Source organism: Sus scrofa, chromosome 5 (genome assembly GCF_054392235.1).
Source record: "Sus scrofa isolate SSC_HxYL_T2T_F1_AM1 chromosome 5, Sscrofa_HxYL_maternal_Yorkshire_Landrace_v2.0, whole genome shotgun sequence".
Classification (NCBI taxonomy): Eukaryota; Metazoa; Chordata; class Mammalia; order Artiodactyla; family Suidae; genus Sus; species Sus scrofa.
The window spans coordinates 100,328,592-100,353,158 of NC_139387.1; the positions used below are offsets into that span (position 1 = coordinate 100,328,592).

The window sequence follows — 24,567 nt, forward strand, 5'->3', positions numbered from 1 at the left end:
TGTATATTTTAGACATTAAGCCCACGTCAGTCACATCATTTGAAACTATTTTCTCCCATTCTGTAAGTTGTCTTTTTGTTTCTGTATGGTTTCCTTTGCTGTGCAAAAGCTTGTCAGTTTGATTAGGTCCCACTGGTTTATTTTTACCTTCATTTCTGTTGCTTTGGGAGACTGGCCTGAGAAAACTCTTGTAAGGCTGTTGTCGGAGAATGTTTTGCCTATGTAAAAAAAATTTTTTTAAGTTTAAAGAAAACCATACTTTTGAATACCCTGCTCTTTTTTCATTTTGTATTATGTGGTAAATAATTAACATCAATACCTGAGTCTTGGATGCTTTGAAAAAAATGAGTTGTGTGACTTAGGACATGTTACTTCATCTCTCACCTCATCCTGTAAAGTTGTAGTAACAGTATATCTACCCACCACTCAGGGTTGCAATGATCAAAGGAGATGGAATGTCATAGAGTCCTAGCATGGGGCACGACCTGTTTAAAGAAAAGAAAAAAAAACCTCAGTAAATGTAGGTTATAATACTTATAATAGTAAGAGCTTTCATTAAAGAGGTAATATTAGCAAATTATTTAATATGTGCTGATCCTAATACAGTGAGGGGGCAGAGTAGCTCGTGTGTCGTAAATGGATGTCCTGCAAGCTCTATTTGATGTGTTTCATTTGACCCGAATGGTAGCGGCCCCGAGGGTTTTGTTTTGCTTTGATATTTTTGATGGCCTGTATTGAAGGATTTCCCTAAAAACATCCAAACTGTTGGCATCTAGCAACATTAGACCCTGATTCTGTGTGGTAACAATAGCTTGGTGCATTAGCTGCCCTTTCTGGTTTGCCACAGTCTCCACCACTCCCTACAGTTCCACACCACTGTCATTTATCTGTATTGGTGACCATTTATCACTGTTTTTCTCCTAGTAAAACTAAAAGGAAAGTGAAATATTTTTATTGCTATCAAGTGTGGAATACTGCAAGATAAGTATTCACTCAAGAAAAATCCTTCTCACTCCGGTCTTTTTTTGGGGGGAGGGATTTTTATTTATTTTTATTATTTTTTAATAGAACGATTTTTATTTTTTTCCCATTGTATCTGGTTTACAGTAATTGGGTCAGCATGCTGTACAGTCAAAAATTGATGGTTCACTCTGGTCTTTTTTATTCACACGTTACCTGCCTGGCCCCATAGGCGTTTGTGTGGAACCCATAGCCTCTCATAAAATTCTGAAGTTGTAACACACCAGCAGTTTGGGCTAGATAATCATATCTTTTCTTCATTGCATAGGTGAGTGAATTTACACCCCTGAGACATTGTGAAGTGCCCGGGGTTTTAGTTAGAAGCAAATTTGAGGCTGAATCACATGTAGAATATTGCCTCTCTATGTATTTCTCAGACTTTTAAAGTTTTAATATTTTTGTCTTAACTTTTAAATAACGGAAATTTGTATAAATTCTCTTTAAACAAAACTTCTATGCCTCTTCCCACTAAACACATACATAATTCTTGGTGTTTCAAATCTGTATATTTAGCACTTTCTGATAATGTCAAGAAATGTTTTAGTTCAATATGCTTTAGTTTTGTTGCAGTGCTTGTAGTGGATTTAAAAAGACCATTTGAAAGCTGTCATATTTTGCAATAATGTTTTCCCTTTTTTTCAAGAATGGAGAACCTGGATAGAACTTGTCCTCGAAGGCCATGTGATCTTGAAACTTACATGTGGAGGTAGTTTTGGTGTTGGTTGTAGATTTGGTTTAGTGTATCAGAAAAAGACTTGGCAGTTGCTCTTGACTACTCATGGAACTGGAAGGCCCATGTGTGTGTGTGTGTGTGTGTGTGTGTGTGTGTGTGTGATTACTTCACTCTTAATTTCAAGCTTCTCAAAAACATTACTTAGTACACATAATGAACAACTGAATTAAATCATTTTATTTGTATGTTCTTTTTCTTCCCCTCTCCAGTTTCTGGAAAGGGAAACAGCCCAAAGGAGTTGGAAAACAGATGACATGGGTAATTCACAAGTGGCTCTGTATTAAATAAGTGAGGCATTATTAGTATGTATAAAAATATAAAGCTCTTTTGAGATTTATCATGTGGCTAATTGAGTTATAATGAAGACAGAACAAAATTATAGCTAGTAGTTTCATCTGAAAAAAAAAAACAGCTTTTTATCCTTGCCCTTTGGAAACATGACCTTTTATCTTTGGTTTTGAAACAGTTTTATATGGGAGATTTGGGATTATAGTTTTGGTTAATCCCAACCATAAATATCTTTGGTTCTTATTTCAGATTATACAAATAACCTGTGCTCATTATTAAATAAGGAAGGTATCTAATAACAAGGAAAACTACCCTTAACCCCATCACAGAGACTTAAAAATTTTGGTGTCTCTAAATAGAATTTGCTGTTCTGTGAGTTAACACCACAGCTCATGTCTACAGACATGAGTATTAACTATTAAAAGAAAAAAGTTTGATGGGTTTTAGGATGAGCTTAATGGGATCCTAGTTGTTGGTAGGAACACAGGACACCGAAAAGAAAAAAAAAAAATCCACATAGTTGAAGATTGAAGTCATGGCCTTTCAAGGTGAGTGACCAGGCCAGGGGAGGGGACAGAGCAGGGCACCTTGGTTCACAACGAGGCTGTTCCTGAGAAAGAAAGACATGAAGGGGAGAGGAGCTGTGTGGTTCAAGGTCCTGCAACTCTGCAATACAGGCCATCTTCCAAGAGGACCATAGGATGAAACAGCATTGCTGCCAGTGGCCAAGCCACTCCTCTACAGAACCCTAAAAGATTGAGGCAAAGCCATTTCTCCATCAGTCAGAGAGGGAGACGGAGTAGGCTTATAAGAAGAGGTTCAAATGGCAATTGTCCCAAGGACCAAATGTGGGAGGCCCAAGCTGATGGCAGTGGGAGAACACACTTGAAGTGATGCTTTAAATTCTGGTCCAGAAACCTCACTGGGTGTCTATCTTATGCAGGGACTGTCCTTGGAAGAAGGGGTACCAAAATGGAAAAGACACAGTTCCCAGGATCTGAGACTGGTATGGGAAGGATTCTGATAAAGTGATAAGCACAACTACGATGCCAAAGAGGGTATGTTGGAGGATCAACTCCAACACAGATGGGAATCCAGGGTTAAAGAATGCTTAGCAGAGAAATCCCCCAGGCCAGAAATTGAGAGATGCATGGGGCTCTGCTGGCCCAGAGAGATGGAAACAGACCAGACAGAGAAAAGAGCTGATGCGAAGGAGCAGGGGAGACGGGCATGTTTTCACCATCATCTACAAGCCCAAGAGGTAAGCGATGGTTCTGAATCCAGTGGGCTTTAAGACTAATTGAATTACACATGTTTAAAATACGTAAAAACCTCTCTAGAACAGGCTAATGGAAAGGCTTATCTTGATTAGATTCTTGAAATGTGGTATTGTATTGCTTTTAAATATGTAAAGGCATTGAGACAAGAATAGCTGTTGGGCAGCAAGATTTTTGGAAACTGACAAGGAATAGCTTATAAATGTGCACTTCCAACATGTTCTGTTCTAGAATTCAGAGCTTTCCCCTTCCAATCTTGATGATGCCGTGAATTTGTTAAACTCGCCTTCTTTGGCTTCCATCGAAAACAAAATCAATCCTGAATCTGAATTATAAATATTTCCTGTACTATTTTGTTCAAAAAACATTTTTTTTTTTTTTTTGGTTACCAAAAGAATGTTCTACTCTTTAGTGAATGATTCACGTAGCACATATTGTCTCATGGTTTGATTTGGTGACAGAAAGGACAAGGAGGCTTAAAGACAAACATCCTTAAAGTTATACCTTCCCTGTCAACTCTACAACTTCATGTCAGGATCGCACATAATTAGGAAAAATAAATCCTCCGTGTGAGGCCAACCTAACTAACTCCATGATGTCTGAATCATCCCCAAACTAAAATTGTTTCACAATTTCTCTTATCCAAGCCTTGTAAGTGTATATGGTACATTTTACTGTGTACTCAGTTTTATGGAATGTGGAGGCAGCCTCTGATGTAATATTTTCTATTTGGGCTGTTTACTTTGTGGGCAAACATTCTTCAAAAAACATTTTCATCTCCCCCCACATGTTCCATCCAAGGCTGTCAGTTCCTATGTGGAAAGGTTGATTGAGATCCGGTGTCTCCAAGCCTCTGATACAGAAGCAGCTTTCACCGGCCATTATCGTTTTCTTTGATTTTGCTGCCAGGTCTATTCTACACGTAAATATTTGCCAGAGTCGGTTAAATTTTCTCTTTTTCCACAAGCGTGGGGGGAGTAAGGTTACCATAACATAATTTATGATATGAAAAAAACTACCTTTCATTTCTGCCTATGTCTTTTGGCGAAATTCTTCGCTGTGGCCAAATTGGAAGATGTCTTCCTGACGGCTCTTCGTTGAGCTTTTGGCTGCCTTTGGAACTGCTGAGTCAACCAGGAGATGACGTAGCACATTCGCAGGTGCCTAGGTTAATTTTGGTTACCATCCCTTCATGTCCCGGAGGAGGTTGGGTTGAGTGGGCCCTCTGCCATGACCCTTAACTCTTGAAGAGTGAGCATCCTCCGAGAGCCAGCTTTGAGCACCGTGCTTTGGGCATATGCTGACCTGTTTCTTCTTCACCTCTCCAAAAAGCAGCGCCTGATTCAGAATGTGGTGGGAATGACCCACCACAGAAGAAATGGACTGTGAGCTGAAGAACTTGCTGCTAATGTTGAGTATTTACCAGAGACTCCTAATGGGCGGGAAGAAAACTTTGTCTTTTTCCACCACTCTCACTTCCTCTTTCCAGCCAGAGGTGACCCACCCACTTAAGACGGGAGGAAGGGTGCTGACAGAGGCGGCCCTGTGCTCTCTGGGTGCCTGCTTTGTCCAACAGGAAAATAATGAGAGCCACAAAGGGGATTTTAAATTTTCTAGTAGCCACATTTTAAAAAGTAAAAAAAAAAAAAAAAAAATTAAGCTTAATAGTGTATTTTAACCCAGTATATCTAAAATATGATCATTTCAACATGCAATCAATAGAAAATTTGTTAACAAGACAATTTACTTTTTTTAACCAAATCCTCAACATCTGTTATTTATTTTATACTTGGAGCGTATCTCAGTTCAGATATTAAATTTTCATTGGAAAAAGCTGTTCGATCTTTTAGATTTTATAAAATTAACAGCTGAAGAAATAGATTCACAAGTTGTTCCAAGCATGCCAAAAATTGCTTTCCTATAATTGAACCAATGATCAGCTTCTAAAAATTAATTAAAATTAAAGTATTTCATTTCTTAGGTGCACTAGCCCACATTTCAAGGGCTCCACGGCCACATGTGGCCGGTGACCCCCACGCGGATGGCACAGAATCATAACGTTGCTACTTCAAGTGGGCTCCACACATCAGCGTCACCCAGGAGTCTATTGGAAATGCAGAATCTCACGTGTCGCCCCAGACCTACGGAATCAGAATCTGTGGTTTCATGAGATTCCCAGGTGATCCAATTTTACAATATAGATTGGGAAGGACTTTTTTTTAAAACACACCGGGAAAATTGGTATTCTTCCATTCACTATCCAGGCGGGTGTACTAAGGCTCAGAGAGGTTGTATAGTGTATCTAAAATCATAGAGCTAATAAGTACAGGAGCTAAAATTCAAACTCAGATCTTGCCCATTTAAAGCCCACACTTCATCACTCAAAGCATGGAACATGTTGCTAATGATTTGAAAGCTGGTTTTAAAGGGTGTCCAGAGAGCATTTAAAAAAGCCCTAAATACCACGTTTGAGGATTTGGCTCTTTTCTGTCCGCTTTTCAGTTTTCTAATAAGGTCAAAGATAGAGTCTGCGGTGCCATCATGTGTTTTACCTAAACCTTGCTGGAAGGGGGCCACAGCTTCAGAACATTCAGTGAAGTGTCTAGCTAGATCTTCATAGCTCTGTCTCCTTTCATCGTATTCATTCGTACTTTTACCATCTATGTGTGTCGTAGGATGCTGCCTTTCTCTTTACAGCTATGATGCACAGAGGACATTCATGTAAGTAAGAGAGTGGTTATAAATGCATGGTAGATGGGGCACAGCTATGACCGCATAGGGATGACTGAGGGTGGGAAACGCTGGCCTGGATGAAGATGCTTCGCAGGAGGCAGCGCCCCCAGCAGGGCAAGCCCTAGAGGAGACTGAGAAGCACAAGAATACAGAACACTGTTTGTTTTTGTTGCAGGTGCCCCAATCAAAACCTTTAATTGTTACAGTTTTGTCTTTGCATGTGTGATGGATGTAGTTGCAGTTGGTCGGTCGGTTGGTCGGTTCATTGGTTGCCCAGCATTTCTTCCCTCTTAGCACAGAAAACAAAAGGTCCACCTTTTGACCTCCTCAGTCCCAACTGCAAAGCTGCGGGATCCTCTAATTGGATGTTTCTGTTCTTGGATGAATATAGAGCACATGCCAAGAGAAGCAAGAAAAGCTTAGGGTTCATATGGCTGTCGTGGTGGTGGTGGCACAGTGACTTCACTCACGTTCCTCAATGGTGGTGATTCCGTGGCAGGATCCACCAGGGGCAGCAGGAATACCCCGACCATGCTTTGGCCCGATTCCAGGGCCTAGGTTCCCTTAGCCATGTTGTGTTTCCATGTGGATCGCTCTTCAGGTTTCCTGTGGCATCTGTGGGTCATGCAGGAAATTTCCGGAACTGCTCTTCCCTTTATGGTAACCGGAGTTGGTTTCTGTCTTTTGCAAACAAAACCCCTGACTGTTAGAATAGCATTATTTGATTGTCTGTAAAACCCATTAGATGATCTAGTCCCATGAGAGTAGCGTCTGTATCTGCTTGTTCGCATCGCATAATCCCCCAGGCACAGAGCTGGTGCTCAGTAATTTCGTGAGGAATGAAGGAATGAATGTTAAGCATATAGAAGATGCCAGGGAACAATGCTGAACGTCAGGCTTTTACTTCCTCAAAAAGCATTAAATGCATTCTATGACTTAAGAGCATCTCTGAAAATTGGAGTTCCCACTGTGGCTCAGGGGGTCCAGAACCTGACACAGTGTCCGTGAGAGTGTGGGTTTGATCCCTGGCCTCACTCAGTGTGTTAAGGATCTGGCATTGCAGTGAGCTGTGGCGTAGACTGGCAGCTGCACCTCCAATTCGACCCCTAGCCTGAGCACTTCCATATGCTGCAGGTGCAGCCCTGAAAAGAAAAAAAAAATAGCATCTATGAAAATGAAACTTGAAAGGCAAATTAATAATAATAATACCTAAATTGAAAAAACTCTTTATTTCACAGACTGATTCACCCAAGAGTTCTTCTTTGATTTTTCCAGTGTTATGTTTTGTTTTCTGACTATAAGCTATTAGAGGAGCTTAGAGCATAAAGGTAAGAGTGACTTTTTGTGCAGTGACTATGCAGTGCTTTCAAAATTAAAGGAAATAAAGTATTTGAAAAACAGCATTTGGAGCCATTGGCAACCCAAAGTGGTTCAACCATGAAGATCACACGTCTGAAATAGAAACGTCAGTCATAGAATTTTCAGAAATTAGTACATGGCCTGCTAAATTGCAAAGCTGTGCCAAGCAGCTTACCAACATTTTTAAGCTTCCCAACAACCAAGGAGTTACCTACTTTTGCGACTCTTTTCTAGATGAGAAACCTAAGACAGCAAAGAAACGAATTTGCCTGAGGTCAGAGCCAATAAAAATCTCACCGCTAAGGAGCTAGGATTTAAACTTCAGCCCGACTCCAAAGCAGGAGATTGTAAGCACCATCCATACTACCCAAGTCACCTGAGAGACTCGGGGCATATACTTGTAATCACGACCCTGACGCTTCTGCTGACACTTGATCGTTGGCAGCCTTGGTCCCCCCCAACTTTTTTTTTTTTTTTTTTTTTTTTTGGCTCCAATCTGAGCAAGCCCCAATGGAAAATGGTCCCTTCCCTCTCTTGGTTCCAGCAAGGACGTTCACTTCACTCCAACGCTACCCTCTAATCACACACACAAAGCCGCCCACCCCTTCCTTCTCTCCAGCCATATGCGGCCCAGCCTGGGGGACTGCTCTGTTCTCCCCGGAAAGCCTCTGAATAACAGAGCTCTTCATGGTCTCTTGGTGTTCATGTAGCATCATCTGTCTTAACATCCAAACAAATTTTGGGTCGGGGGTGTTGGTCCTACCCACCTGGGGACCTCGAGACAGTATTCCATGTCAGCATTGTGCCTCGGCATTTGAAGCCAGAAACCTTCGCTAAAGATTCTTGTAAGAAAAAAGACTCTACAAAACGATTGTTGCATTGACTACCAAAAAAAAAAAAAACCCACTTCATTTATTTTATCTTGTCTGATTTTGTGAATATTACTGGCAAGGAGGGTAATTCTTGCTTTTTCCCGTCCTCCAAACTTAGCTGCTTTCCCCTAGGGAATTTTCCGGCTCACTGGTCCATCCTGGCTCCTCATCTTACCCAACTGAGGGACATCCTTAGACAGCAGGTGACTCTTTCTTCCGTGACACACTTTCTTCCCTTGCTTCCTGACAGCGCACGCGGTGTGTACTGTCTTTTACTGGTTACTCCCTCTCGGCCCCTTTTAATGCTTTCTTCGTCTTAATGTTGCAGTGCCCAGGATGGGTCCTTGAGTCTCTTCTCCATCGTAAGTCGAGGCCTCCTTGATCTCCCACTTGGATGTCTAATGGCTATCTGGAAATCAACACCCACCCCTGAAAGATCCTGACTTGTCCCCCCCTCCAATCATCTCAATTGATGGCGTCTTCATCCTGCAGTTTCTTTTCAGGCCAAACTTTGTATGTGTGTGTGTGTGTCTTTTTAGGGTCACATCCATGGGGCCAGGGATCGAACCCGTGTCCTCGTGGATATTAGTGGGGTTTGTTACTGCTGAGCCACAGGGGGAGGTCCCTCTCAGGCCAAACTTTGAAGGCATTTTTATTTTCCTCTTTCTTTTATATTCATCTCCAATCTAGCAGCATATTCTGTTAGCTTTGGCTTCAAAGGATGTCCGGGATCCCGCCAATCTATGCTGCCTCCACTGCCATCGCCTGGTCCAGGCCATCACCACCATTGTGTACATCACGGCAATAGCATCCCGACTGGTTTGCCTCTTTCCACCCCGTCTCCTGAGGCCGGTTCTCAATGGAGTAGCCATTGCGGTCGTGTTAAAACACAAGCCAGGTCATGTTGTCACACCATATCCTGCATGGCTGCTTACTCCAGTCCTCACAAAGCCTCCGGACCCTTTATCATCGGCCCTCTCCCTCCTCCCTTTTCCTCTCCAGTCTCATCTTCTAAGACTCCCCTCATCACCCCTTGTCCACTAGCTACCCTGGCCCCTTTGCTCTTCCTTCAGAACACCAAGGATGGTCTCATTGTAAGGCCTTTGCTTTAATTGTCCCCTCCGTCTGGAACCCTCCTCCCACCAAGAACCACGTGGCTGATTGCCTCATTCCTGAATCATGGATCACATTTTACCTTTTCACGGAGATACCCTGACCACCTGCGAGAGCTTGTGTTTGGCCGTAACAATATTTCATCCTGACACCCTTCTTACAATGTCACCTTTGCACTCTCTCAGTAAGATATGGCGTCCATGTCTCTTCCGCTTTGAACCTGGATGAAACCTTGTGACTCACCAGCCAGCAGAGAGATGGTATGTCACTTGACCGTGGGTCATTCTCCAGTTCTCCAATGAAAGACACCAAGATCTCTTGTAGAAGTTAGAATATAATGTAGGAGAGGAATTCCCGTCATGGCTTAGTGGTAACAAACCCAACTAGCATCCATGAGGACATGGCTTGGATCCCTGGTTTTGCTCGGTGGGTTAAGGATCTGGCGTTGCCGTGAGCTGTGGTGTAGGTCACAGACATGGCTCAGATTCCGAATTGCTGTGCCTGTGGCATAGGCCGGCGGCTACAGCTCTGATTCAACCCCTAGCCTGGGAATTTCCATATGCCACAGGTATGGCCCTAAAAAGCAAAAACAACAACAACAACAACAACCCTCCACACTGGTATGAATAAATAAGTGAGGGAGGAGAGACTGATATTCCAGACAGAAGGATTCCAAAATGAGGCTTGTAGACGCCAACCCTCCAAGAGGTGGCGTTCAGCCTCATCCTCCCCTTTAAGCGTGGGTTAGTCTTAGTGACTGGCTTCCCAGAAATAGAATATGGGGGGGAACTAGCAACTCTACTGTGGAAAAACATGCCAAACATGGCCTTAACCAGGTGATCAAATTAATATTGCCAGTGACATCAAATGGATGTCATGGGAAAGGGTTTTACCTTTGTGATATTCTTTCCAAAAACCCATAATGAGAAAAACATCAGAGGACTAGAGTTGGAGGGGAATTCTACAAAGTGACGGAGCAGTACCCCTCAAAACTGTCACAGACCTGGAGTTCCCATTGTGGTTCAGCAGGTAAAGGACCCCACATTGCCTCTGTGAGGATGCAGGTTAGATCCTTGGCCTCGCTCAGTGGGTTAAGGATCAGGTGTCAGACCTGAAGAGACTGAGGAGACATGAACACAAATGCAAAGTGGGGTCCTGCCTTGGATCCTGGAACAAACAAACAAACAAAAAAAGACTTTAACGAAAAAACCAGTAAATCTGAAAATCTAGAGTTTAATGACTAATTGTGAACCCATGTTAGTTTCTTAAGTGTGACAAATGTACCACAATAAGGAAGATGCTGACGTTAGGGGAAGCTGAAACTGGGTGAGGGATGTACAGAAACTCTGTACTTTGCAACTTTCCTGTAAATCTCAAATTATTCCAAAATACATTTTATTGAAAAACAGAGGCGATCCGGCTTCATCCAAGTCTCTACCTCCCTCCCTCCCTCCCTTCTTCCCTCCCCCCCTCCTTTCTCCCCCTACCACCAACACTGGTTCTTGACCCCAAATGTCAGCTCTAAGGATGTCCCGTGTACATGGAGGGCCCTGGTGCCGATGTTCCAGCTGGCAGCTGCAAGGACAGTTTCAAATGATGGTCAACATCAGCCACCAGGCACAGGTGTGCAGAAGCCTCTGAGGCGATGCCAGCCCCAGCCACCACCTTCCTGCATGCGCGCAGGCGATGCTGCAGGAGACCCCCTGGCTGAGTGGCGTCAGCCCTCGGAACCATGAGAGACCATGGTCATGAGAGACTCTTACTGTTTCAGCCACTAAGTTTGGGGTGGTTTGCTGCAGGTAACATCCTCCTCCTTCCCAGGCTGGCTAGGCCCTGTGCTTTCTCCTACTCCATGTGGTATGGGAAGCAAAGAGACTCAGAAAATCTGGGGGGACCTGACCCCTTTTACAGGCACGCCTACATGTGTGCTTCCAGGAAGAGATGGGGGATCTGCTTTAAGCCTTAACCTTATGCCTAAGGTGGGTATTACTATACAGCCTTGGCTTCAGAAAATCATGAGTGGTTGAGCATCTATGAATCAAGTAGTACTTAATTCCCATTCTGCTGTTTTTCTTTCTGTCCACAGAGTCCTGAAGAACAAGCTCTGAGACAGTATTGCGAAGGTAGGATCCTGGCATATGTGGGTGATTGTATATCACACACTAAAACTCCTCACTCTTTACAAACATTTAGGGGAAAACTATGTCCCTGGAGATGTGTGTGTGGCCCTGTCTCTGCTTTGTACTTAGGGATTCCAGTAAATGGACCTGTAAGCAGAACCTCTGTTGAATCCCCTCTTCCCTTTGCTGTTCATTTTAAATAAGAAGTGGGCTCCAGCACAGTTTCAATAAGGCCTGACCCACTTTGACCTGGGCCACAAGTTTGAGTACACAGCAATCGTGAGCACGAATGACTGGTATCTTCGGGAATATAATTTGGCAAGGGGACATGAGCAGACCCAGTCCAGATCATGCCACTAGTCACCTTGAGGCTTAAAAGAGAAACTTTTAGGAGTTTCCATCATGGTTCAGCAGAAACAAACCTGACTAGTATCCATGAGGATGCAGGTTCCATCCCTGGCCCCTCTAAGTGGGCTAAGGATCATGCATTGCCTTGAGCTGTGGTGTAGGTCACAGACATGGCTCAGATCTGGCATTGCTGTGGCTCAGGTGTAGGCTGGCAGCTGTAGCTCCAGTTTGACCCCTTGCCTGGGAACTTCCATATGCTGCACCTGTGGCTCTAAAAAAAATAAAAATAAAGAAATTTAAAAAGAGGAATTTTCATTTTTCTAAATTGCTGGCATGAGATCTGTAAGTATCTGTAACTCCGCGTCTTTGGTCTCTCTTAAAACAAATATATCATCAGCTTTAACAATTTCATAAGGTAAAAATTCTACATAGCGGAAAATTCTTACAATTGTGTCAAGTTTCTTTATGAGAAAAAGGAGAAACCTTGCTCAGGCTGTCAGAATAATAGAAGACAGCTTGTGGGTTTTTGCCTAGAGTTTGCGTGGGCAGGAAATTTATTCTTTGCTTGGTACATCTTTGAGCTGCACGCAGCTGTGTGAGATCCCAGTTCTTTACAAATTGCTAATAAAGAAGATAATGCCAACATTTGCACTCTTCTCAAAAGTCAACCACTGAAGATTTAAATCTAGATTTCTGGATAGAAAATCGTAATCTTTTGAGTCATGTCACTATGCTTTTAAATCCATTTCTTAACACTGAAATGAACTAAAATTAGAATTTGAAATAAGCCAGAAGCAATGCAACAATTTTCTCATTCATCTAACATGTACTTACTGAACATATAATCTATGTATATGCATTTAGACATTTAAAAAAAAGTGACGACATGGGTTTGATCTCCAAGTACAAGGATTCTATTAAGTTTTGGCCAAAGAAGAAGGTAATTAATATTTGTTGAGCCTTTGCTATGTGTCCAGGACTTGGCTAGGGTTTATGTAACTGTTATGACATAAATATTATGGATCCCATTTTACATATGAGGTTACTGAAGCTACATAATGGGTAAGTTAACAAAGTGGGATGTTTAACCTCAGAGTAATTGATTCCAAAGCCTTCTGTATCACACTGCCTCCTACAATATAAATTTTCATCTTGATTAGGAAATTTTCTTTTCTTTTTTAAAAAAGTTCTCATAAATATTAACTCACTTAGATTTAAATCCATTGAAAGCACAAAAAGATAAATATATGTATTTCTGTGACATAACCATTTATTTTTAAGTTAATGTGATATTGGATATGAATATGAATTTCGGTCACAAGTGGGAAAAGACATCAGAAGCAAGAGAGGACATAACCCTATTGCCTGCTAAGGGAGACCACACCCAGAAATCTATACAAAATGAAACTGCAGAGAGTTATGACTCAGATAAGGGAATAAGGGGAAAAAAAACACAGAAAAATATCTAAGTGATCTGGATACTACCAACCTCCATGAAGAAGACTTTAGACTGATGATAGTAAAGATAATTCAAGGCCTTGGAAATAAACTAGAGGCAAAGATTGATAAATTACAAGAAACAATGAGCAAATAAATAGAATATTTAAGGACTAAGCAAGCAGAGATGCAAAATACAATAACTGAAATTAAAAAAAATCGCTAGAAGCAACCAAGAGCAGAATACAAGAGGCAGAAGAACAAATAAGCTAGGTGGAGGACAGACTAGTGGAAATAATTGATGTGGAACAGAAAAGAAAAAAAAGATTGAAAAGAAATGAAGACAGTCTAAGAGATCCCTGGGACATTAAACACATGAACATCTGTATTATAGGGGTGCCAGGAGGAGAAGAGAGAAAGGAACAGAAAAAAGGTCCAGAGAAAATATTTGAAGAGATAATGGCTTAAAACTTCCCTAACATGGAAAGGAACCACTCACTCAAATCCAGGAAGCACAATGAGTACCATATAAAATAAACCCAAGGAGAAACACCCTGAAACACATATTAATCAAACTGACCAAAATTAATGAGAAAGAGAAAATATTGAAAGCAGTTAGGGAAAAGAAACCAATAACATACCAGGGAAACCTGATGAGATTGTCAGCAGATTTTTCACCAGAAACTCTGCAGGCCAGAAGGGAGTAGCACAATATACTTAAAGTGATGAAAGCAAAAAAGCTCCAACCAAGATGACTCTACCCAGCAAGGCTCTCATTCAGACTTGAAGGAGAAATCAAAAGCTTTACAGACAAGCAAAAGCTAAGAGAATTCAGCACCCCTAAACCATCTTTACAGGAAATACTAAAGGAACTTCTTCAGATGGAAAAGAAAAGGCCACAACTAAAATCAAATCTATTGCAAGTGATAAGGCTCACCAATAAAGGCATACATACTGTAAAAGTAGGAAATCATCCACACACAAATATGCTATTAAAACCAGAATTCATAAGAAGAGAAGGGCACAAATTCAGGACACTGTAAATGCACTTGCAATTAAGAGATAAACAACTTAAAACATATATATATATATACACACTCCTATACACACACACACACACACACACACACACACTTCTATATCGAAACGTCATGGTAACTGCAAACCAAAAATCTACAGTAGATACACATACAAATAGGAAAAAGCAATCCAAATACAACACCAAAGATAATCATTGAGTCACAAGAGAAATGAAAAAAAAGATCAACAAAAACAAATTCAAAACAGTTAATAAAATGGCAATAAGAACATACATATCAATAATTGCCTTAAATATAAATGGACTAAATGCCCCAACAAAAAGACAGAGACTGGCTGAATGGATACAAAAACAAGACCCATATATATATATATATATATATATATATATATATATATATATATGCACTATCTTCAAGACATCCACTTCAGTTCTAGGGACACATACAAATTGAAAGTGAGAGGATGGAAGAAAATATCCCATGCAAAAAGAAATCAAAAGAAAGCTGGATGTGAATATGAGAAATATGGTAAAATGAAGCAGCCCCCAGGAGGTATCTGGTCACTTGCAGTTTATCCCTTCTACCATCTTCCCATCCTTCTTTCCATCCATCCATCCATCCATCCATCCATCCATCCATCCATCCATCCATCCATCCATCTATCCATCCCTCCACCCATCCATCCATCCATCCATCCATCCATCCATCCATCCATCCATCTATCCATCTATCCCTTTAATTGAGCTTCTACCATATTCTAGTCTGCAGTAGGCATTGGAATGAAAAAATAAAAAGAAATGAACTTCACTCCTAAAGAAGTTTCAGGTGAGCAAATGAAAAGGATACATAAAGTAAGCAATTTAAATACAATGTATTTCATTGAAAAAAAATTACCTGGAGCAATGAGATCTTAGAAGGAGTTGTGCACTTAAAGGAGTCAGTGAGATTTCCCATAAAAGGAGGGAAGAGGGATGAATGGAGACATTCTACTTAGACAAAAGGGCACAGAGTTGGAGTAAACTGGACTATTACATCTATAATGACTCATGTGTCAGCAATCCACATGGTAATATGAGGCTGTTTACCTTTCATAATCCTGGTCCACAGACAAATGTCAGCTGGAGATACCAATTTATTTCTCTTCCAGGTTTAAGGAAATCTTTACACTCCATTCTTGGAGATCTCTTCATTTTTAAATGCAGATTGGAACATATCTAGGAATTAGAAAAATCCTCATCCTGGAATATACCAAGATTTTCTCAAATTCATAGGGACATTCATACCACTGAGTGTGGTAGTGATGGGGAAAGAGCAAAAGTGTGGAACCCTGTGGACATTCTCAAAATCCATGCTTCTCAAGTGTGGTCTGAGGACCGCTGGCTCAGAGTCCACGGGGGATCCTCACAGAAATGAGGTGTCCTAGCCCTACTCTCTGGCTCTGAATTATGATCTTTAAGCAAGAGACCTATGAATTCTCATTTAAACAAAATCTGTGGGTGAATCTGATGCTCTAAAGCCATCCTTGACCTGTATCACTTTGGGTCATTGGGTTCAGAGCTTCCCCAGAATTGGTATAAGAAGACATTGATGATTGGATTAGGAAGATGTGGTATATATACACAATGGACTACTACTCAGCCATAAAAAAGAACAAAATAATGCCATTTGCAGCAACATGGATGGAACTAAAGACTCTCATATTGAATGAAGTAGGTCAGAAAGAGAAAGACAAATACCATATGATATCACTTATATCTGGAATCTAATATACAGCACAAATGAACATTTCCACGGAAAAGAAAATCATGGACTTGGAGAATAGACTTGTGGTTGCCAAGGGGGAGGGAGGAGGGAGTGGGATGGATTGGGAATTTGAGGTTAATAGATGCAAACTATTGCTTTGGAATGGATTAGCAATGAGATCCTGCTGTGTACCACTGGGAACTATGTCTAGTCACTTATGATGGAGCATGATAATGTGAGAAAAAGAATATATACATGTATGTGTAACTGGGTCACCATGCTGTACAGCAGAAAAAATTATGTTGGGGAAATAATGATAAAAAATTTAAAAAAACAAAATTTGTATACTATTATTCCAGTACCATTTTTGAAGAAACCATGTTTTCCTACTGAATCGCCAAAATGACCCTGATGTCTAGTCTTTCTAAAATATCAATTGCCCAGATATGTGCAGATTTATATTTAGACTCTCCCCTTTGTTATGTCAATTTATTTATCTATTCCTAATAAAACATCTTGAGTACTGTAAAAAAAAAGACTTTTACATGGATTGCCACCATGTAAACCTGCTTGTTAGTTCAAAAAAAAAAAAAAAAAAAGGCAAGAAACTCATTATGTGTAAAGCCTTGTACTAGGAGCTGATGGAGGATTCAACAGAATCACATGGGAAGGCTTGTCTCCCAGGGAGCTTGTGTCAAGGAAAAAAACATGGAGACAAATTTAGGAGTGCAGGAGAGCTACTGAGGGTAATGCCTGCCATGGTAAAGAGATGAGCAAGCAGGAGCCAGCAAGGTAAACCTTCATTATTATTATTTTTGGGCCCTGCCCACAGCACGTGCAAGTTCCCAGGCCAGGGATCAAACCCATGCCACAGCAGCACCTCGAGCCACAGCAGTGACATTGCCAGATCCTTAACGCTCTGCACCATGAGGGAATTCCAAGGTGAGCCTTTAGACCACAGGGCAGCTCTGAGGCCATCCTGGCCAGCCCAGGGGCTAGTGCTCCAGCTTATTGATTTCCTGTACAGGAGCCCCAAGTTTAGCAAAGGGGCCAGGCCCTAGGAACACTGCCCCACTCAGCCACGGGCTACAGCTCCCCGGAGAGAGTGTGTCTGGGCCTCACACACTGCGCCACACACCAAAGTTGTTGCAGCTGGACGTGGTCACCTGACTCCTTGTGAGGTTCTCCCTTGAAGGGAGTTCTGAGAAGGGCACTTCCATGGCTGCCACAGAGCTTGGACTCTAAATGGAGATTTAAAGGTCTCCTCCTCGTCAGCGGAACATCAGGAAGAAGGCATGTGGCAATCATGAGGAATCTGGCCCATGTCTCTGGAGCCACACAGAGCTGGATTAGAATCCCAGTGGTGTCACTGAGTGTGTGACCTCAGGTGGGTGACCTGACTCAGCAAGGCTGCATCCTTAGCAGTCGAAGTGGGATGGTTATAATAGGGCGTTTGGGCCTGGCTAGGGAGAGTTCAAATGGTCCTTGACCTTGGATGGTTTGACTCATGGTTTTCAGACTTCATGATAGTGTGAGAGCAATACATATTCTGTAGAAACTGTACTTTGAACTTTGAATTTTGATCTTTTCCCGGCTCTTGATGTGTGATAGGACCATCTCTCTCTCAAAATACCGGGCAGCGAGCTCAGCTCCCAGGCAGCCTCATGATCAGGAGCTGCACTCACAACCATTATTTTCACTTCCGGTACTGCGTTCAATAAGTTACATAAGCTGTGAAACACTTTATTACAAACTAGGCTTTGTGTTGGATGATCTTGCCCAACTGCATGCTGATGGAAGTACTCTGGGCACGTTTAACGTAGGTTAGGCTAAGCTATGATGTTTGGTATGCTAGGTGTCTTAAATGGATTTTTGCTTACAGTATTTTGAACTTGCGATGGGTTTATCAGGACATAAACCCACTGTAAGTCAAAAAAGATCTGTATAGGCAATATCTGGGAGTTCCCGTTGTGGCTCAGCAGTAACCAACCCGACTAGTATCCATGAGAAGGCGAGTCCAGTCCCTGGCCTCGCTCAGTGGATTAAGGATCTGGTGTTGCCATGAGCTACGGTGTAGGTTGCAGGTGCAATTCAGATCTGGCGTTGCTGTGGCTGTGGTGTAGGCTGGCAGCTGCAGCTCCAATTAGACCCCTAGCCTGGGAACCTCCATATGCTACAGGTGCAGCCCCCCCCCAATAAAAAGAAAAGAAAATATCTGTCTTATTCCCTAATAATACATACATACATGCACACATGCATGCACACACACACACACACACACACACCGCTACCTGCAGGTTTTGTTTTCTAATAAAGAAGAGAAACCAGAAAACAGAAAAGGCAAGCAGGCAAGTAATGGCACCGTATCTGTTGTTGAGCTGGTCCAGATTGGATTTATCTCCCTTTTGTGGTTGGCACAGCTTTGTGTGGTTGGGTGTATGTGAATGGCTAGATTCATGTCATAGTAGTTACAGAAAATGACAGCATCTGTAGGCCACTCTGGGGTTGATGGAAGAGAAGGCTGCTCAAGGTGAGATGATGGCGTTAGGGCTCTGGTCACTCAGTCCCCACCAGGCTGCCCTAAAGGCCAAGGGGATCCATATCCCCTGTTCACTTTGCAGTTTGCCGCTGCACAGGGGGCACTGCTGGGAAGCTCTCCCCTTAGCTCGCAGACCTCCCCAGGAGATGTGATGAGCTTCTGGCCCCCTGAAGAGCTGCTAAAGGCATGAGCTGACCTAAAGGGGAGAAGACATTCTCCCTATCTCTTCATCAAATTCCGTGATGTTTGAGCAGCTTAAAGACCAGAACATTTGGTGGCATCTGCAGCTGGGATCTTGGATGTAGATACTGTCATTTCGCAGTGACGTCCATGTGTGAAGAAAAAGAACAGAACAGACTGTGTGGTGACGGAGGCTGACAGACTGGTTTGTAAGAAACCGTGAGTGAGAAATTGTGACTTATAAGAAATAGATCTTTGGCCATTCAGATGACTAAAATGGATTGTTCGTGTATGTTTTGGGCTTTGTCCAAGGTTCCTGGCTCATGTTTGTCAAAACCCTTGGGACTTCCTGGTCATTAAGAGCCATGGGAGCATCTTTGGTCACCAACATTGGTCTTATGTCATCAGTTCCTAAAATTGCTTCCTAATCATAAGTGTGAAGTGGATGCCTGTTTATTCATAACAAGCCCCTTTCCACAGCACCCGAGTTTGTGTTAATGAGGTGCCTTTTGTGAGTGCTGAGCCTGGAGGCTGGCTGCCAAGGGAACCAAGGGAGAGGGCAGGACCTGGAGACTGAGCTCAGCCACCAATGGCTAATGCCGTCATCCGTCATGACTATGTAACAAAGCCTCCATAAAACCTGTAAAAGATGGGGTCCAGGGAGCGCCTGGGTTGATGAACACATAGGGATGGGGGGAGGAGGGTGTGCTTGGAGAGAACGTGGGTGCTCCAAGCAGTTCCTTTTCCCTCGTCCTATGCATCTCTTCCACCTGGCTGTTCCCGAGCTGTGCCCTTCATCATCCATTGATCAGCTGGTGAGTCCATGGATTTCCTGAGTTGTGTGAGCCCCTCCAACTGAATCAGGCCCAAGGACGGGGTCATGGGAACCTCTGATTTATGCCCAGTCCGTCAGAAGGACAGGTATCAGCCAGGGTGTATGAGCCGTTTACCTGTGGCATCTGACGCTACCTCAGGGTAGAGAGTGTCTGAATTGAGCTGAACTGCAAGCCCCCAGCCAGTGTTCAAGAATTGCTTCTTGATGGTATAAGGGTGGAAACACCTCCCCTGTTGGAAACTGGTGACTAGAGCCCCTTTAACGAGGCTCCCCTTGGGGGGATACCCAGCACAAATTGTGGGGTACTTAGGCAGAGTTATTGGAGGAAACTTTTAACCCAAGAAAGAGCTGAGTCCCAAGAAAATCACTTCCCAAGGAGCTGAGAGGATTCAACAAGATAAGTCTTGTGAAGCTGGCCCACACTACGTGCTCCCTAAGTATGTCTTGGCTCTTCTATTAAACCCCTGTCTGCAAACAGAAAGTAACTCAAATGCACTTAAACTGACCAAAAATGATGTGCTTGTGTGTGTGTGGAAGGTGGAATGTGGTTGGTGCACTGTTTAGTGTAAGAAAATAGTGTTGTCTCGCGAGGCCTGAGGACCAGAATATACCTGACCCTTAGGAGGTGCTGGAAGCTGGACCTGAAAACCATTCAGAACTCAGGCAACCTCGGTAAGTGAATTTCTCTATGGACCCCTTGATAGTGAAAATGGCACAGCGTGACCCCTGGGCTCGCCTTCCCTCCAGCCCCAGTGTGAGAATTTCTTCATGCAGACCATCCGGCAGAAGAGCATCTGATGGGCCTAATGTGGGTGATGTGTCCAAACATTCTTTGAGGAACCTTTGGCCTGGAGTGTGGGACCCCAGAGCAGGAGCATGGACCCTTGGTGCCCCTCCTGCAACCAAGGTGAGTGAACGCCTGGCGCCCCTGTACCTCAGGTCTATGGAGGTCTCGGTAGGGAGCACAGCCTTTGCTCATCTTCCAGTAACTCAAAGAAAGACTAAGAAAAGGACTATTTACAAAGGTGAGAGGGATGGAGAAGTTAGGGATAAGGTAGCACTCAAACTGGGATGCTCCCACCCCTGGACCCAACCTGAAGAGGGGGAGGCATGGTTATCAGAACCCGGAGGAACCATGAGGTTCTTCTGTGGGCTGTGCTAACACGATTCTGCAAGGAGGGAGCCTGGAAAATAGGGTCCCTCGCATCACTCCCCTCCTGCCCTCGGATCTCTTGCAAGTCACTCTGTGGCTGAACTGGGAAGGAGACCCTTGTGCCTGAGCCTCTGCAGGCCCGCCTGCCAGGGAGGAGAGGAGAGAAAAAAGGTAGAGGGTGTGTCTGTAGGGCAGAGGGATACCTCTAGCACTGATACTGTTCCCATCACTTAGTCAGCAGAGGACATCACACCTCTACATGGTACCTACTGGCTCTCTTTAGAAAGCAAACCACAAGTTTATGGCATCACACCCATCATCCAGGCCCTAAGAGCCGTAGTTCCCACTTCAGTCAAAATAGGCTATTAAGGAGCTCCCATTGTGGCTCCTAGGTTAAGAACCCAACATAGTGTCTATGAGGATGTGGGTTCAATCCCTGGCCTCTCTCAGTGGGGTAAGGATCTGGCATTGCTGTAGGCTGTGATATAGGTCGCCGATGCAGCTCAGGTCCTGCATGGCTGTGGCCGTGGCGTAGGCCAGCAGCAGCAGCTCTGATTCAACCCCTAGCCTGGAACCTCCATATGCCATGGGTACAGCCTTAAAAAGAAAAAAAAAAAAAGAGGCTATTAACCATTCTATTTACTCCAAACTCCCACTCCTTGCCCTCTGACCCCCACTTATCCATCCAAGACAAAATTCACCTCCCATCTATTTCCTGAGGTCTTCCACCAAACAGTCTCTCCCGTCTCTGATTCTGTAAACTTGGTAAGGCTGGGTGCTGATTCATTTCCTACGTTGTGTTGTAATTTCTGTCCAGCTTCCTGCTCACTCATCTCTGTCCCTCTGGAAACTCGGACAGACCATTGCCCATAGATGACGTTCAGGAATGTTTGCGAAGCTGTTGAAGGGAGTTTGAAGAGTTTGGCAAATCTCTCTCTCTCTCTCTTTTTTTTTTTTTTTCTGGACCAGCATTCGTTCTTTTAAGATTGCTTAATGGATTCTTTAAGCTCGAAACTTGGAAAAACACGATTCAACAAGTTAGAACATTTGGGAAAGGATTTCCGTCTCCCTCACAACCCTGGCACAGCTCTGTTGCCTTGAGGTTACTCTTGAAGAACTTTGATTGTGTGACTGTTTCTGAGAAAGGGTTGGTGTTAACTCGCACAGGAGTGAATCACTCTCCTATATCTTACAGAGGGATGAGAGAAGAAATTAAAACTATTAGAACCCCCGTGAACTGCATTTTGGAGAAGACGTTAACTTAAAATCAAGTCACACAAGAGGAGATGAAGGTGAGTCTGAAAACACGCATGCAGCGTTCCGTCTCACACCTTTTAACCTCATTTGCAGAATTTACTTGGGGACCTGGGAAAACCTCTTAATTTTCTAAGTGAGACATTTAGGATTAGGAGATAGTTCATCCTTTCCGGTCTCATAACCTCAACGTCACCTTTGCGACTTCTGTCTTTATATTTAGAGACCCTTCCCTTCCTGTGAAGCTGCTATTTAAGGCCACCTTGTTAAAACATAGGTCATTAGCCCTTCTTCTTTTTTGTTTGTTTCTTAGGGCCACACCCGTGGCATATGGAGGTTCCCAGGCTAGGGGTCAAATCGGAGCTCTAGCCACTAGGCTACACCACAGCCACAGCCAGGCCAGATCCGAGCCACATCTGCAACCTACACCACAGCTCACCGCAACGCCGGACCCTTAACCCACTGAGCAAGGCCAGGGATCGAACCTGCATCCAATGAGCCACGATGGGAACTCCAGCCCTTCTTCAACCTGCCATCTTTCCAACCTGTTATTTCTACTCTGAAATTGTTTTTGTCGATCTCTTCTGTTCCCACCGTCCATGGAACACCACCCCGCACCTTTCCTTACAAAACATTGAATTTCCTTGACGCTGGGACTCTTTCACAAAGTTGTGAGTACTTAAAAAGGAAACACAAGGAAATCTAATGGGAGTTCAGTGCTGGGAGTGATAATAACCTGGACAGGTTTGTGAGAAGGATTAAATAAGGTAACGCAAAAGCAAAGCCCAGCCCCTAGAGGCACACGATAAATACAAAATAAACACTGGCTCTACAGATCTCCAAATAATGAGAAAATGGTCTCCTTTTCCAAGATTATTCATCGTTGGAGGCCAGACCTACAACTGATGTGTCTGCCATAAGCCTTGGGCTTACCCAACACCGCCTCTCCATACTTCTGGGCAAGACTTGCTTGGTTGGTGAATAAGCAAGTTTCGAAAAGAACAACGTTGGGCTCAGTGAGCTCATGTTGCTTTGCGTTACCAGTGATAACATGGAGAAAACAACAGCACTCACCTTGCAGGTCTCCCCACCAAAGTGCTTTGGTGTCTCTCATTGACAGATTCCATCTCTGTCTCTCAAGGTTCTCAGTTCTTTAACTTGGAAGGTCAAGCTTCTGCTATCATCCTAAACGCTCCTCTTGGGAGGGAAACAGTGCTTTCATATCGAATGGAAAGAGTTTCGCTGGGGAGCAACCCTCTGGCCTCGGTAACCAGTCTTCCTGGAAAAATACCAGACTACACAGGAAAATCCAATCCTGAATTCCCAGCTTGTAAGTCATTTTGTTTCTCCTCTTTGAATTCTCCAATTTCCTTCAAGTATACCACTGATTTTTATCTTCCCTCTTCCCAAGCCCTAAAATCCTGCAGTGAATGGTAATAATAACAATAAATACCTCCGATTACACCATGGTAAACTCTTGGCATACGCTGTCCCATTCAGTTCTCGTATTAACTCTATCATGTAGGGATGAACGTTATTCATATTTTACCTGCACTCCTGAGGTTCGGGGAAGTTAATTATCCAAAGACAGATTGCTGGTAGATGGTGAAACCAGAACTTAAGCTCATTTCTGAATCCCAAGATAATGCCTTTAATCTCTGTGCCTGACCATGCGTGGGACTTTCCTTCCTTTAACCTTCCCTCTCACTTGGCCGGTTTTGATGGTGTTTTTGGTGATATTCACTAAAGCATCTTGCTTTTGTCGGTTAGTCTAGGATTACATCTAATTCACTTTAACGCAAGGCTGAGCTCTGTAACAGATACAAAGAATTTTGCCCTTAATTTTCTTAAAACTTAACTTTCTTTCCCAAGTGAGGTGGACTGCCATTTGGACAACACATTCCGGTCTTACTTCCTCTCCGCACAAAATTGGTGAATGCCTTAGTAAAGAACTGGGCACAAAGCATTAACCTTGTGGTTCTATTAATTGTTGGTTCCCTGAAAAGACCACCAAATTAACCTATGGGTCAAGCAAAGCCAAGTTTACAACTTATTGCAGTGAAGGAGAATGCCATTTTGACATATTCTTAGTGTGTCTCAGAGGCGGCCTCAAGGGTGGTTATTTATGTACGTATTTATTTTTTAAATGATCTTTATTTTTTCCATTATAGTTGGTTTACACTGTTCTGTCAATTTCTACTGTACAGCAGAGTGACCCAGTCACACACACACATATATATATACACATTCTTTTTCTCACATTATCCTCTATCACGTTCCATCATAAGTGACTAGATATAGTTCCCTGTGCTATATATCAGGATCTCATTGCTTATCCATTCCAAATACAAGAGTTTGCATCTATTAACCCAAGATTCCTGGTCCATCCCACCCCCTTCCACTCTCCCTTGGCAAGCATAAGTCTGTTCTCCAAGTCTATGAGTTTCTTTTCTGTGGAAAGGTTCCTTTGTGCCATATATTAGATTCCAGATATAAGTGATATCATATGGTATTTGTCTTTCA

The 24,567-nt window shown here is 43.0% G+C and overlaps 1 long non-coding RNA gene across 1 annotated transcript; it reads left to right on the forward strand.

Annotated features, from left to right (window-relative positions):
* The first annotated feature begins 17,520 nt into the window (after nt 1-17,520).
* Nucleotides 17,521-24,309, forward strand: LOC106510436 (uncharacterized). The gene is made up of 3 exons (XR_001308912.3): nt 17,521-20,544; nt 21,986-22,082; nt 23,186-24,309. It is a non-coding gene; the product is annotated as an uncharacterized LOC106510436 (long non-coding RNA).
* Nucleotides 24,310-24,567: the final 258 nt, after the last annotated feature.